This window comes from Callithrix jacchus, chromosome 14 (assembly GCF_049354715.1).
Source record: "Callithrix jacchus isolate 240 chromosome 14, calJac240_pri, whole genome shotgun sequence".
Classification (NCBI taxonomy): Eukaryota; Metazoa; Chordata; class Mammalia; order Primates; family Cebidae; genus Callithrix; species Callithrix jacchus.
This window is the reverse complement of record NC_133515.1, coordinates 53,732,973-53,747,682: the sequence shown is the minus strand read 5'-3', so window position 1 is coordinate 53,747,682 and position 14,710 is coordinate 53,732,973. Positions and strand designations below refer to the sequence as shown.

At 45.9% G+C, this 14,710-nt stretch overlaps 1 long non-coding RNA gene across 1 annotated transcript; it reads right to left on the bottom strand.

Annotated features, from left to right (window-relative positions):
* Positions 1–5,374: 5,374 nt before the first annotated feature.
* Positions 5,375–12,962, bottom strand: LOC128929520 (uncharacterized). Its single transcript, XR_008476143.2, has 3 exons — positions 12,709–12,962; positions 7,655–7,745; positions 5,375–5,881 (listed from the first exon to the last, which is right to left on the bottom strand). It is a non-coding gene; the product is annotated as an uncharacterized LOC128929520 (long non-coding RNA).
* Between the last annotated feature and the right edge of the window lie 1,748 nt (positions 12,963–14,710).

Below are 14,710 nucleotides of genomic sequence, written 5' to 3'. Positions count from 1 at the left end.
CACGCCTATGCAGTGGTAATTAGTTCTCATCTCCACTTTACAGAGGAGGCTCCTGAGGCCTGGAGAGAATGTGAGGTTTGTCCACAGTCACTCAGTAGTGCAGCCACAGTGACCCTGAAGTCAGGCCCGGTGTCTGGCCTCTGTGACCAGGCCCTCCCAGGGATGTGAAAGAACTCGGCAGTTGCTCCTAATATCCCTTTTACCATCTCAACGACATGGGCAATCAGGACTGCTTTGCTTCCTGCCGGTATTCCTGAGTGCATCAGTGGGCATGACTTTGAGAAACAGAAAGCTCTATAGAAATCTTGGGTATTACTACTTTCGAGGCAATGTAGTCAGAGGTGATGTTGGTGGTGTCCTGTTTGTCTTACTCATCTCACTCTCAGAGGATGCTAATCACATAGGTGGGAAATTTCATTAAACCACTCTCTCCTGGAAGTAGATGTTCATCCCAGAGTGGCTTGGCATTCAGTCCCTCCTCCCCAGCTGGCCTGCAGAGTCTTGGTAGGCAGTGCAGGCCAGTGCTCCAGAGGTACTGGGGATGGAAGGTCATGAGGTTAATCCTCTTCCAGCATTTACTATCCATGCACCCTCTAAACCTTGCTTTCTTATCTGTGAACTTTTTCATCTGAGGAAGGGCTGCTGGCAGGGAAGGGCCAGAGACCCAGGCCCAGTTAGCCAGACCCTTCCCAGTACAGTCTGGTGACACCATTGAAAAAGGCCATGTCTTCTCATCTTGTTGCTGGCCTGTGATCCTGGGGCTGCTTGCCTCATGGAAAGTGAGAGAGGGAAAGGGAGATAGAAACTTGGCAACCTGGGCTGAGCTAGGTTATAATAATACCTACTGTGAACTGGGAACCATAATAATACCTTCTATGTTTTTTTGTTGTTTGTTTTTTGAGACAGAGTCTCACTCTGTCGCCAGGCTGGAGTGCAGTGGCGTGATCTTGGCTCACTGCAACCTCCACCTCCTGGGTTCAAGCAATTCTCCTGCCTCAGCCTCCCAAGTAGCTGGGACTACAGGCACATCTCACCACACCCAGATAATTTTTGTATTTTTAGTAGAGACGGAGGTTTCACCATGTTGGCCAGGATGGTCTGGATCTCTTGACCTCATGATCCTCCCACCTTGGCCTCCCAAAGCGTTGGGATTACAGGTGGAAGCCACCGCACCCGGCCTACTGTGGGTTTTTTAGGAGGTGGGAAGTTTGTCTTTTACTTTTTTTTGAAACTACAAAATACCTTAGACATCCAAAATGGAAGTGATAATATATACCCCACCAGCAGCTTAAGAGAGAAAAGGTTGTAACTGATGCACTCCTGCCCCAGTGCCATTCCTCTCCTCTCCTTACCAGGGGTAACCATTCCCCCAAGTTTCATGTAGATTAAGACTTGGAAAACTTTCTGGAAAGGGCCAGATGGTAAATACTTGCACCTTTGCAGGCCACATGGTCTGTGGCAAGTATTCCACCCTGTCCTTGGAGTACAAAGGCAGCCATAATCGATATGTGAAAGAACAAGTGTGGTGATATTCTGGCAAATTGTATTTATGGACACCGAATTTGAATTTCATAAAGTTTTCAGGTGTCACAAAAGAGTGACCTTCTTTTGATTTTTGTTCAACTATTTAAAATTGTAAAAACCATTCTTAGCTCACAAGCCACACAAAAGCAGGTGGTGGGCTGCACTTGGCCATGGGCATAATCTGCCAACCTTGGTATATATCATTCCCATGCATATTTTAATACTGCAATTCCATACGCGTGTCCATATAGAGTATTGTTTAGTGGGCCTTAAAATTTCATATAGAGTATTATATGGTAATTTTGTTTCTACAGCTTATCACTCCTTTTTAACATATTTGCTGAGATTTATGTGAGTTATTACATGTAACTTCAGTTGATTCATCTTAAGTGCTGTATAGGAACTCACTATATGACTTTACCACGACTTATATGTAGGCTTATTTATAGGATTTCACTACAGGAATTCGCTGCAACTATTTATCCCCTCTCCTCTTGGTGGACATTCAAGCTGTTCTCTATTTTTACAAACAATGCTGCAAGGAGCACCTTCTGCAGGTGCACCAACGTTGCTGTAGGATTGCTCTTCCTAATAGAAGTCCATAGTCATAGGGTGTTTACTGGTCACCTAAAGCCGGGAAGGAAAGGGCTCAACATCATACCCAGCACCTGTGTGTCAAGTCACTGACAGCTCCTGTTCCTCTGGAGCCCCTTCAAGCACCAGGCAGAGGAACGAGCATAAGTGCTTAATATACACCTTTTCACTTAATTCAAAAAGACAGTGTGTGGGGAGCAAGGGGAGGGAGAGCATTAGGACAAATACCTAATGCATGTGGGGCTTCAAACCGAGATGACAGGTTGATAGGTGCAGCAAACCACCATGGCACATGTATACCTATGTAACAAACCTGCACGCTCTGGACATGCATCCCAGAAATTAAAGTAAAATTTTAAAAATAAATAAATAATAAAAATTTAAAAATTTTTTTAAAAGACTATCATAGAAAAAAATCTGTGGGGCAAACAATGGGACCCATGAATGATCAAGGAGAGAAAAAGCTAGTTAGATCAAAGTCTCCAAGAATGGCTTTTTTAAAAAGCAACATAGGGCTTGAAGTTGGGAGGGATGGATGGAAAACAAATGCTTCTGATGAAGGCACTGACCTAAGTGGGCTCCAAGGTGGAAATGAACATGCCATGTGCAAGGAAATCCAGGAGACCAAGCTGGCTGGAGCATTTGCAAAGTTTTTTTGGCAGGCAGTGCTCCTGATTTTGCTCCTGATTTTGAGATGCAGGCTGATTTTGAGATGCAGTGCTCCTGATTTTGAGATGCAGGCTATCCCACACATCAATATTTTCTCTTCACCCACCGTCCTGGTGATGTATCCTGTCCCCATCTCCCTCCCCTTCTTCCCAGACTCCTGTGGAGCCAGGCACCCTGGGTATGTGGGCTCTGTGGCTTGCTGGCCTTGTTACCTAGATCACATTGTGTAACCACTCTGAAATTTCATTTATATGATGGGTAAATGGAGTTGATCATGCCTCCACTCACCCAGCTGTTATAAATATTGAAGGGATCGCCTACCTTAAGTTACTCTGTAAGCAGGAAAGTATCCTTCCTGCAGACCTGCGCCACCATCATGTCTGCTGTGAAGTTTCTATATAAACATCTGGAGTACAGCTGGATGCAAAATCTGAAAGGATACCATCAAGCCATAAGCAAGAACATTTCATTTAAAATGGAAGCTTCAAGGCTGGGCACAGTGTCTCATGCATATAATCCCAGCACTTTGGGAGGTCAAGGTGGGCAGATCACCTGAGGTCAAAAGTTCAAGACCAACTTGAGCAACATGGAGAAACCCTGTCTCTGCTAAAAATACAAAAAAGCCAGGCAGTGGTGGTGCATACCTGTAATCCTAGAGAACTGGGAGGCTGAAGCAGGAGAATCGCTTGAACCCAGGAGGCAGAGGTTGTGGTGAGCTGAGATTGCGCCATTGCAGTCCATCCTAGGCAACAAGAGCAAGACTCCATCTCACTAAATAAATAAATAAAAATAAAATGAAAGCTCCAGCCACGGGTACTCTGACTTCTGTGATCCTGGCCCTCTTCACAACTTCTCCCCCATTGCCATGCAGACAGAAAGACTAGATAGGACTGATGGATGGGCATCCAGAGAGTTGGTGGCAATTGTTAAGGTTATGTCCAGAACTACTGCCATGCTGCTCTGGGTTTGGGCAGGACAACTTCTCTCTCTGGGTTAAATGTGAATGGCTCAGAAATACATGCTAAAAGTTCTCTCCAGGACCTTTCCCAGGTCAGGGCTAGAATCTTGGAAGACAGAATCTTCAAAATGGAATTTCCACACCCTAAGTGCTACACATGATGAAACACTGGGGTGTGAGGAGTAAATATTCAAGCTTCTACCTTCGGTTTTCTAATATATAATTACATTTGTTTTCTGTCGCCACCAGAATACATTACCACAAACTTAGTGACTTAAAACAGTCCAAACCTATTATCTCGGTTTCTGTAGGTCAGTTGAACTCAATGGGATCCTCTGTTTAGTGTCTCAAAAGCCAAAATCAGGGTATCTGCAAGGCCATACTTCCTCCTAAAGGTTCTGGGGAGTAGTGTTTTTCCAGTTTGTCCAGGTTGCTGACTGAATTCAGTTTCTTGCGGCTGGAGTACTGTCTTTTCCTCGTGGCTGGCAGTCTTTGTTCCTAGAGGTTTCCTGTGACCCTTCTCATGCTTTACAGGTGGGCTCCCCAGAAACAGTAGATTGGGTCTTTCTCATGCTTCGGATCTCTCTGATGACCTCTTTTGTCACATCTCTTTGACTCTGGCCAGAGAAAGTTCTCTGCATTTGAAGTCTCGTGGGATTAGCTTAGACACCCGGACAGTCCAGGGTACTTTCTCTAATTTAAGGTCCTTAACCTGAATTATGTCTGCAAAGTCCCTTTTGCCATAGAAGGTGGTGACATGTTCAGTTTCCAGGGATTAGAGCATAGTCACCTTTGGGGGACCTTCTGTCTACCACGATCCTCAAGGAAAAGGCTTTACACTCAATGACTGCTGCTATGGGACACAGGGTCAAGGTCACACGTGATATCTGAGATGTCTTGAAGGAAAGGTGGGAATCTCCCAACAAGGAGCAGTTGACAATGACACCCTCACTTGCTAGTTTGCTTTTAGCTCATGGTGACAGATTAAAATCTGTGCCTTCACAATGGCCAGGATTCAGAAATGAGAGTCCAGTTCCCTTCTTCCATTTGGATTTATATGTCTTATATATCTTTCTCAGCTATAATCACCCAAGTATTGAAAATCAGACCCAGGCTTTTGACTGACTGTGCCACGAAGTATTATAACAAGATTTTTTTTTTTTTCCCCGATAGAGTCTGGCTCTGTCGCTAGGCTGAGTGCAATGGCGCTATCTTGGCTCACTGCAACCACTGCCTCCTGGGTTCAAGCGATTCTCCTAACTCAGTCTCCTGAGTAGCTGGAATTACAGGCACGTGCCACCACACCCAGCTAATTTTTGTATTTTTAGTAGAAATGGGGTTTCACCATGTTGGCCAGGATGGTCTCAATCTCTTGACCTCGCAATCCGCCCACCTTGGCCTCCCAAAGTGCTGGGATTACAGGCGTGAGCCACCATGCCTGGCCTATACCAAGATTCGTAAAAATAGTTATACCTATCCAATCCCATTGTTCTCACTAGAAATTTGATTAATAATATATTTTAATGAGAACAAAAAGGGTTTTGTATAGTTAATAAATAAAATCAATATTTTAAAATATTTATTTCATCTGTATCAAATTTTAAGTTTGTGTTTAGATATATTTTTTTAAAACTACAGAACATATTCGTACAAAATTATTGGACATAAATCATAATAAACATGTATGTGTTAGAGGTGCATTCTCAAAAATGTTCTTATTAATCAAGTTGCTCAAGTAGGTTTTGGAAGATAAAGCTCTGGGTCACGAGACAGACATTGTGCTGGGGTAAACACAAACCTTCTGGAGATATTTTAAAACTTCCTCAAACTTCCTAAATATGCTGTGTTTCAAAATATTTGGTTCTCGGGTTGTGATTGATTTTTCAGGCAATTTAGAGAATTTCTTTTCCAAGTAGCCGCTTCCCTACACCCACTTGTTTTAGCTGAAGAACATTAAGAAAAGAAAATGTAGTTCTCTTTCAGGCACCGTTTCCCAAGGGGCAAAATGAGAGATGGGGTCTGGGCCTCATGGTTTCTTGTGTTCGGGTCCAGCAGGAGTTGAGAGCCTCTGAATGGCTGTGCTGGGGGGTTTCCTGTGCAAGACTTTACACATTTGCAGTCCCATCAATCCGGCACCTATGGGACAGGAAGCCAACAAGATTTGTGGAGCCAGATAGCCAAATAAAAAAGAATCACCTTTTACTTTCCTGAAGTTAATTAATGCTGAGTGGAGCAGGCCAAGTACAAAAACCGATCAGGCTTTCTCTGAGCAAAGACTCCACATTTTACTCATAAAGCCAAATAAGCCTGACCCTGGGACCCCCACAAATGCAGGTCAGGCCTAGCTGGGAGGTACAGAGGAACTAACACTTTTCCCTTCACACTCCTTCTGGTGTTTCCCTTCTGGGTCTTATTTTTATTCATTTTTCCAGTTTATAAAACACACTCACCGATGGGCCCTTGGGGCACATGTGGAAAAGCTTAAAAGATGCAAGTACAAAAACAGACTGACTTAGAGTCAAGAACCAAAACCCTAAGAATTCTCCATCTCGCCCCCACCCACTACTCCTGCCCTAGTGACATTACAGGCCTTCCTCTCCCATATTTCCTAAAAGGGCTATAAAGTTGGGCTTTTTCCAAAGGAAAGGGAGGTAGGTGTCAGAACTATTCTCTTACTATCTTGATCTCGGAGCCTGGTGCTGTAGCCTGAGGTAGTTTGGCAAAGGGGTTGCTTGAACAAGAGGTCAGGCCTCAGCAATGGGCAGTAAGGCCTCTGCTCCCAGGCCCTGGACAGTCTGCAGAACATCCGGGCCACTCCCAAGAATCCAGGATCCGGACCTGGTACACACATATCAGGAGCTCAGATTGCCCATCTCAGGAAGGGAAATAAAGACTATGTTCTCTGAAGGCCTAAACAACATGCTTTCATTGGCCCCATCTTCCTTCTCCTTTAAAAAGCATGCTTTCGAAATTATTTTAATCTGCTCTGTTAAACTGCTGACTGATCATCTGACAAATGGGAAAGAAAAACCAAGGAGGCCAGACGCCATTCCAGCATGGAAAAGCAGTGCCACGCTCTCAGTCCTTCTTTTATTAAATACATGTTTACTGAACACCTACTATATGCCATGGGCTAGAGCTATATCTGAAGACAAAACAGATTTGCCCCTCCTCCTGTGGCTCTTAGAGTTTAATGGGGAAGATACATTAACCAAATAACTAAGTAATTTCATGTGGGCCTCGTGCACTTTAGGGGAGACTGACATAGTCAGGGTGGGGGTCAAGGAAGGCCTTTCTGAGGGCATGCATTCAAGCTGGAACCTGAAGGACACATGGAGTTAACCAGGTGAACAGTGGAGGAAGAGCTTTTGAGGCAGGCACTGTGGAGGAGGCTGAAGGATTCAGAGACCACCACAGGCAAACAGCAAGAGGCACTGACACCAGGCCTGGCAGGCCACACTCTTAGGGTGCAGCTTTGTCCCAGGTGCAATAAGCAGACTGACATGATCTATTCATGTTTTTTAAAAAATCCCTCCTGGGGCTGGGCACGGTGGCTCCCACCTGTAATCCTAACACTGTGGGAGGCAGAGATGGGCAGATGGCCTGAGCTCAGGAGTTTGAGACCACCCTAGGCAACATGGTAAAACCCTGTCTCTACTAAAAGACAAACAAATAACTCGGTGTGCTGGTGTGCACCTATAGTCCCAGCTACTCAGGAGGCTGAGGCATGAGAATTGCTTGAACCTGGGAGGCAGAGGTTGCAGTGTGAGCCGAGATCATGCCATTGCACTCCAGATTGGGTGAAAGGGCAACATTCTGTCTCCAAAAAAAAAAAAAAAAAAACCTCGAACCTCTCCCTAGAACTGTTATTCCTGGAGCTCTGAGAAACATGGTTTGAAAAGCACCGACCTGAGGAATTGGGGTTGTGGTCTTCATTTCCATCAGTGCTTGACTTTTGTGATCACAGGAGTTGCCGTTGGATGGTTTGCTGAGAATGTTGCTGTGGCAGACAATAAAAAGAATGTGAGGAAAAACAGACACAGTTCTGGAGTGCCATGAATTAGACAAAACACACTCAGCAAAGTAGCAAATCCCCACATTGGGTAACCAGGAAGCAGATGAGAGTGGACTTCCGGTGAGCCCCGCTCTTCCTGAGGGGCGCTGCAGGCACCAGCGGCCACTGCTCACTCTGCCTTCTGCCAGACCAGCCAGACTCCTCAACCACCACAGAGAAGAAGAATATAAGGCTGTCCTATTGCTTCTCAATCAAGTGATGAAGCATAACAACTGTCAGGACTCTTTTAAACGATTTGTCCTGAGGTCTGTGAACACGTCCTTCCTGAGGCAAAGGAAAACAAAACAAAACAAACCATCATGCACAGCTTTGGCACACCTGTCTCAAAGTGTCCCTGAGGACCAGGATCTTTGACTCCCCTGCCCAGAGGAAGCTTCCAGAAGAACACTGTTCCCCAGTGGCTGTTACGCTGTGGTATTTTTCACAGGAAAGGGAAGTGGGGTCTCTGTGAGAATCAGCCACCTGCCCCATGTTCTCCCAAAGTTGACATAATGCCTGGACTGTATTCTGCTCCGGCTCTCTTCACAGACCCTGAGTGGGGAGAGGGGCAGTGCTCTGTGATTCATTCATCCTGCTTCCACCCTTCATCTAGCACATGAATAAATGAAAGAGAAGGTGTACTCAGCTGAAAGGAAAATAAAGACGAAGGGAATAAGAGACACCCCCCTGGCCAAAACATGAAAAAATAGGCCATTTTTTCAAAAAGCCATTGCATAGGTTAAAATTGCCCCAGGGAATGTTTAACTTGCTCCCTGGTCATTTATTTGAGCTTTAGGCCACTCTTGGGCTGTGGTGCTTAATGGAAAGAGTATTTACCTTAGCAACCGCAGCAAACCAGGGATCCAGCAGGCATGCTGGGAGGACACAAAATACCTTCACAAAGGAGGCCATCAGCTAAGAAAATGTCAGACTTCACATTTGGGGATGGCATCAAGGGATCTTTTAAAAATATTTTTCTGTTAATGATGACTGAGGGTAGAGAAAGAGAAGGAGACAAAAAAGGCACATTCGAGTTTCCCTACTATTTTTCACCACTGCCCCTGCTTTTCCCTGCTCTCCCTCCTCTGTTGAACGGTACACAAGCAGGTAAGGCAGACTGGGTAGGAAAGGATCACTTGGGAAAAGGTGTTTGGAAAGCAATGTCTTTCTTCTGCCATCTTGTTGCCAACAGTCACCAGTATACACACAGGAAGCTCCATGTAAAATCCTAGAGGTCATTTTCCCCACAAGCCAAAAAGTAAAAGGTATCCACATGTATGCTCTTTCTGTTCCCCATATCCAGTCTTTCTGCTTCCCACACTTCAGTGTATAACACTGGCAGGGCGCAGTGGCTCACACCTGTAATCCCAGCACTTTGGGAGGCTGAGGGGGGCAGATCACTTGAAGTCAGGAGTTCAAGACCAGCCTGGCTGATGTGGTGAAACCCCATCTCTACTGAAAATACAAAAGTTACTTGGGCATGGTGGCTCGTGCCTGTAATCCCAGCTACCCAGGAGGCGGAGGCAGGAGAATTGTTTGAACCTGGGAGGCGGAGGTTGCAGTGAACCAAGATCACATCATTACACTCCAGCCTAGGAGACAAGGGTGGAACTCCACCTCAGAAAAAAGAAAAAAAAAAAAAGCATAACATTTCACTTGCCTATATCTAAATCAGGCCTACGGCATGCACACGTTTTTACACAGAAAGAATTCAATTGGACCAGATGATATGGTGATAGCCTGAATGTTAAGGCCCAGACCACCAAAAAAGAAGCAATAGCCATTTGTACTTTCCAAAACGTTGCAGCACGTTCTCAACCTGGTGACTTAGCAGAAACCCCAAGGCAGAGCTCCTCCAGCTTTTCACGGGGAGGCTTCCTCATCAATGGGGCAGCTGCCATCTGGGAATCTTACCGCAAGCTACAGGAATGCAGATCAAGCATGGACCTCAAACCCACCCGGCTCCACACATACACACATCACCTGAGACATCACCATCTCAAATATGATTGTTCACCCTCAAAGCTGAAAAAGCACAGTCTTTAGTGCTGGCAACAGAATAGACATCTGACCTTTTAGGACTGAATTAGCAAAGGCAGGCTCTATACTTGTTAGCACAGGCTAAGGTGCAGTAACAAATGAACCGAAATGCAGTGACTAAACACCACAGAAGTTTATTTCTTGCTCATGTAACATCTTGAGCAGTGCTCCGGTCTGTGAGCAACTCCTTCCACCGAGTCTTTAAAGGCACCAGGCTCCTTCTGTCATGAGGCTCTGCCATGTACAGAAGCTTCACTCCCTGGGGTTGGTGAAAGACAAAAAGGATATAGAAGAGTGTTGGCCTGGAAGAGGTACACGCCACCTCCACTTACATTCCCCTGGGGAAGAATCGTTGTGTCTCTGTTCAGATGTAAGAAAGGGGCTGGGCAGCTCCTCCCCAGTGGCAACGCTATATGGAAAGGAAATGGCTACCTCTTCCACAGTAACTCTGAATTCATGTACTCCTATGCTCCCAGGAAAAACCTTGGTTTATACATGATGAATAAGATAGAAACTACGTTCATTTCACTTTACTTCTACTTTCTATTTAAGGTTGGGGGCAAGGCATGTTGGCTCACGTCTGTAATCTAAGTGCTTTGGGAGGCTGAAGCAAGCAGATCACTTGAGGTCTGAGTTCAAGACCAGCCTGGCCAACATGGTGAAACCCCATCTCTACTAAAAATACAAAACATGGCTAGGCATGGTGGCAGGTCCCTGTAATACCAGCTGCTGGGGAGGCTGAAACAGGAGAATCACTTGAACCCAGGAGGCAGCAGTTGTAGTGAGCGGATATTTCACTGTTGACATTTTGGGCAGGAGAAATCTTTGTTGTGGGGGTCTATCCTGTGCACTCCAGCCTGGGCAGCAGAGAAAGACTCCATCTCAAAATTTTTAAAAAAAAAAGGTTGTAGAGATGATCAAAGAAGAGGAAGGCCAGGTAGAAGTCACTTACCTCCCTTTTATTCGATTTGACTGGTTAGTGCATGAGTGGTGTCTTAGCAGCCCACGCCACCCTACCCCAGGCTTAACTAAGTGTGAAGATCTTCATTGGTTCCAATGTCAGAAAGAGGATGAAGTCCAAATGCGTCCAAGTCCTGTTCATTCTGTTCCTGGCCTGCTTTATTGGTTTCTTCTTCTGTCTCCTCTTCCTATCATCATTCAGCCTGCACACCAGCCACATCCAGCTCTCCCTACCCGTGCCTGCCATGCTCTTTAGTGCCTTCGCACCTGTGCACACTGTTTCTTCAGCATAAAACGCCCTTTCCCCTCTGCTGTGTCTGGCAAACTTCCACCACTGTTCAAGATGCAGCTCAAGCATACCCTTGCTCCCCGCCCTTAGTCCCATAATCCTTTGAGCATGCATCCATTAAAGCACATAGCTTACTTTGTGTCTGTCTCCAATTAGACCAGCAGTTCTCAACCAGAGGCAATTTTACCGAACACCCCGGGGGACATTTGGCAATGTCCAGAGACATTTTTAGTTGTCACAACTGGGGGGTGGGAGTGATACTGGTGTCTAGTGGGTTGAGGCCAGGGATGCTGCTAAACATCCCATAATGCACAGGACAGACCCCCACAACAAAGAGTTCTCCTTCCCAAAATGTCAACAACAGTGCAGAGGTTAAGAACCTCTGAATTAGATAGTGAGTTTCTCAGAGCAAGGACATCCCATTTCTTTGGAATTATCCTAGCAATATCACAGTGCTGTACAATGTACATAGTAGGTTTTCTATGAATGTTAAATGGAAAGATGGTTAGATAGATAACAGATAGATAATAGATGAGAGATAGATAGGTAATAGATAGTTAATAGATGAGAGATAGATAGGTAATAGTTAATAGATGAGAGAGAGAGAGAGAGAGAGAGAGAGAGAGAGAGAGAGAGAGAGAGAGAGAGAGAGAGAGATCAATCTATCAATCAACATTAGAGCAGGCCACATAGACTGAAGAACTGTGAAGCCAAGCTTATCTCCTGAGTTGTCTTTGACCTGAAAAGATGCAGAATCTTCAAACTTAAGCTTCCATGGCCAGAGAACAACCGGTTAAACTGCAGGAGCTGCCGAAGAGAGACCCCAGGAGCAGGAGGACTCTTCTTGGAGCTTACCACTAAATTCAGCAGTTCATTAAACACATTAGACACAATTTCAATACAGAGCTGTTAGTGTCTTTCTTTTTTTTTTTTTGGCAACTCGTATTCTGCTAATTGATTTGTATAATATGTATAATATAAATTATGTTTATCAATGTAAATAATTTGCATTCTGAACTTGTTTGTTTTACTTTATGCATCTTCACACACTTTAGTCCCTGGGAACCTTGAGGAACAAAGTGTTACATAAACTGGTTAAAAAGTGTGTTTTCAGGAATAATGTATTTTTTAAACCAGGCTATTTTTTTTTTTTTTCTTTTGGAGACAGAGTTTCACTCTTGTGGCCCAGGCTTAAGTGCAGTGGCACAATCTCGGCTCACTGCAACCTCTGCCTCCCCATTCAAGATGTTCTCCTGCCTCAGCCTCCTGAGTAACTGGGATTACAGGCATGTGCTACCAGGCCTGGCTAATTTTGTATTTTTAGTAGAGATGGGATTTCTCCATGTTTGTCAGGCTGGTCTCAAACACCCAACCTCAGGTGATCCATCTGCCTCGGCCTCCCAACATGCTGGGATTACAGGTATGAGCCACCACACCCAGCAACTAGGCTTATTTACCTGTGGTTTGCTTGCTGCTACTGAGGCAAGAGATAGGTGATTATTAGGCCCAATCTGACATCACCCCCTGGGCATACCCCATCCCAGCTCCTGCAGAACTTCCAGTTAGAAAAGCAGCAACTGCAGCACATGCTCCAGCACAGAAGTGATCCCCTCAACTCACCTCCTCATCCCCATGGACTCCAGCTGTCCCTCTTCTATCACCAAACAGGCTGACGACAACCACAGCTGAACAGGATGTCAAAGGGCAGCCCCTGCCCACTGGTTACTCCGGGACTGTGGCCCAGGCCTCTACAGACAGCGAGCCCAGAGGTCTGTAGGGCCCTCTCCCTAAGTGTGCCCCAAACTCTGTCATGCCCAGGGGACTCTGGGGCTTTTGACAAGCATGTTCAGCTGAGGTCAGAGCAGCCCGATCCCAAGAGCTTTAACTACGCAAACGCGTACTTTGTACTTGGCAAACGCTCTGTGCCAAGTGCTGTGCTAGAAGCTGGAGACTTAAAGAGAAATTTTTGAAAAAACAGAGCTACAGACATGCAGACAAATAATTACAGGGCTGTGTGTCAGGGCAGTGACAGTCATAAGGATGAAGGGCTATGGGAACAGAGAAGCCCGAGCCAGACGCAGGGCCTGGCCCTGGCCATTCCCCTGCAGAGGAGAAAATGATGGCTGGCTGGAGGTGGGGGAGGGGCAGTGTCTGACCTACAGTCCCATCTAGGTCCCCAGGCTGAGGTTCTCTACAACCCTGATGACAGCCCAGGACCACTCCTCTGCCTTGAACTTCACAGGGAGCCGAGCTTCCCTCTTACAAACCCCACAAGATTCCCTTTCTCAGGAGACGGTGGAGGGTCAATAGCTAAGTCCAGCCTATCAAGAGTGGGGCCCACTGGGGCCTGCGGGTCTCCCACAGACTAAACATTTATAACCCTGAACTCCCACCGATGTCAGTCTGGCTGGACGGCACAGTTGGACACCTCGAAAGGCTGTCCACTCCCTGTCTGAGAATAAACAGGACCAGATTGGATTTTTTTTTTATGACTGTGTGTGTGTGTGTGTGTGTGTGTGAGAGAGAGAGAGAGAGAGAGAGAGAGAGAGAGAGAGAGATTTCCTTAACTCAGAGGTCAGCAGAGGCTCAGCCCTGCCCACCTCAGCCCCCACACACCAATCTCTCAGCCCACAGACTTTCCCAGGAGTCTGTCCCCCTCCCCCACACCCTCCCAGATGCTCTCTAAGCCTCTGACCATGGATGCCTCCTTGAAGACTGACCCTCACATCTCTCTGGCCTCCCCCTCCAGGAGTTATTATCCCAATGCTGCTGATTTGTTCAAAACCCATAGCCTGAAGTCTGAGCTGCAATGTCCTATTGTGGACAATACCTGAGGCCGTGGCTTGAGTGTCAGCATTACACTGGTGGTTCAGCCTGGGGTAAATGGGTGGCTTAAGGTTTCTATCCGAGACTGAAGAATCTGCCCTTTCAGCCCCCACCGTGGCCCCCTTATTGTTCCAGTAGAGCCAACCCTGGCTCTTAAGAACTTTCCTGGTAAACACCCCAGTGCCCAGTGAACTACGCAGTTTCATTGCATGAGAAACACTTTATTCCCCAAATTTCTCTCAGGTTAGGGGATAGAGATCTGATACACATGGAACCAGGGACCTAGTACACAGGAGCTCTAAACTTGTCCCATAAACATCTATCTGTCCACCCCCCAGTCTTCTCCCTTCCTCTCCCAGCAGATGCAGCCTCAGCCTCACCCCAGGCTCTCTTTCTCTGCCTCTGCTTCTCCTAGACCAGGGGATGCCAAACTATGACAGCTCAAGGAAGCTGCTCCACAGCTTCCATGAAGTCCCTTCCACACAGCCCCACCAGAACACCCTCAGTGGGGAGTCGTAATTATGATGAAGGGTGAGTCCAATTTCAAACTTCCTGGAATTCAGAGGGGTCCAGTGTGCATCTTTAATTTAATTACTATTTATTATTTATCATCCCTTCATAACCCGAGAAGCTTCAAATCTTTAAAGAATTAGATGTGTACTACTAAGATCTGCAACCCAGAGTGTAACAGATAAATCACTGGCTTCCTTCCTTTAAAAAAAAAATGTTTAACATCTTTACCATTTCTGCTTCTCCCTAAAATGTGTTTACCCTGAATTAACCTTACAGAAAAAAA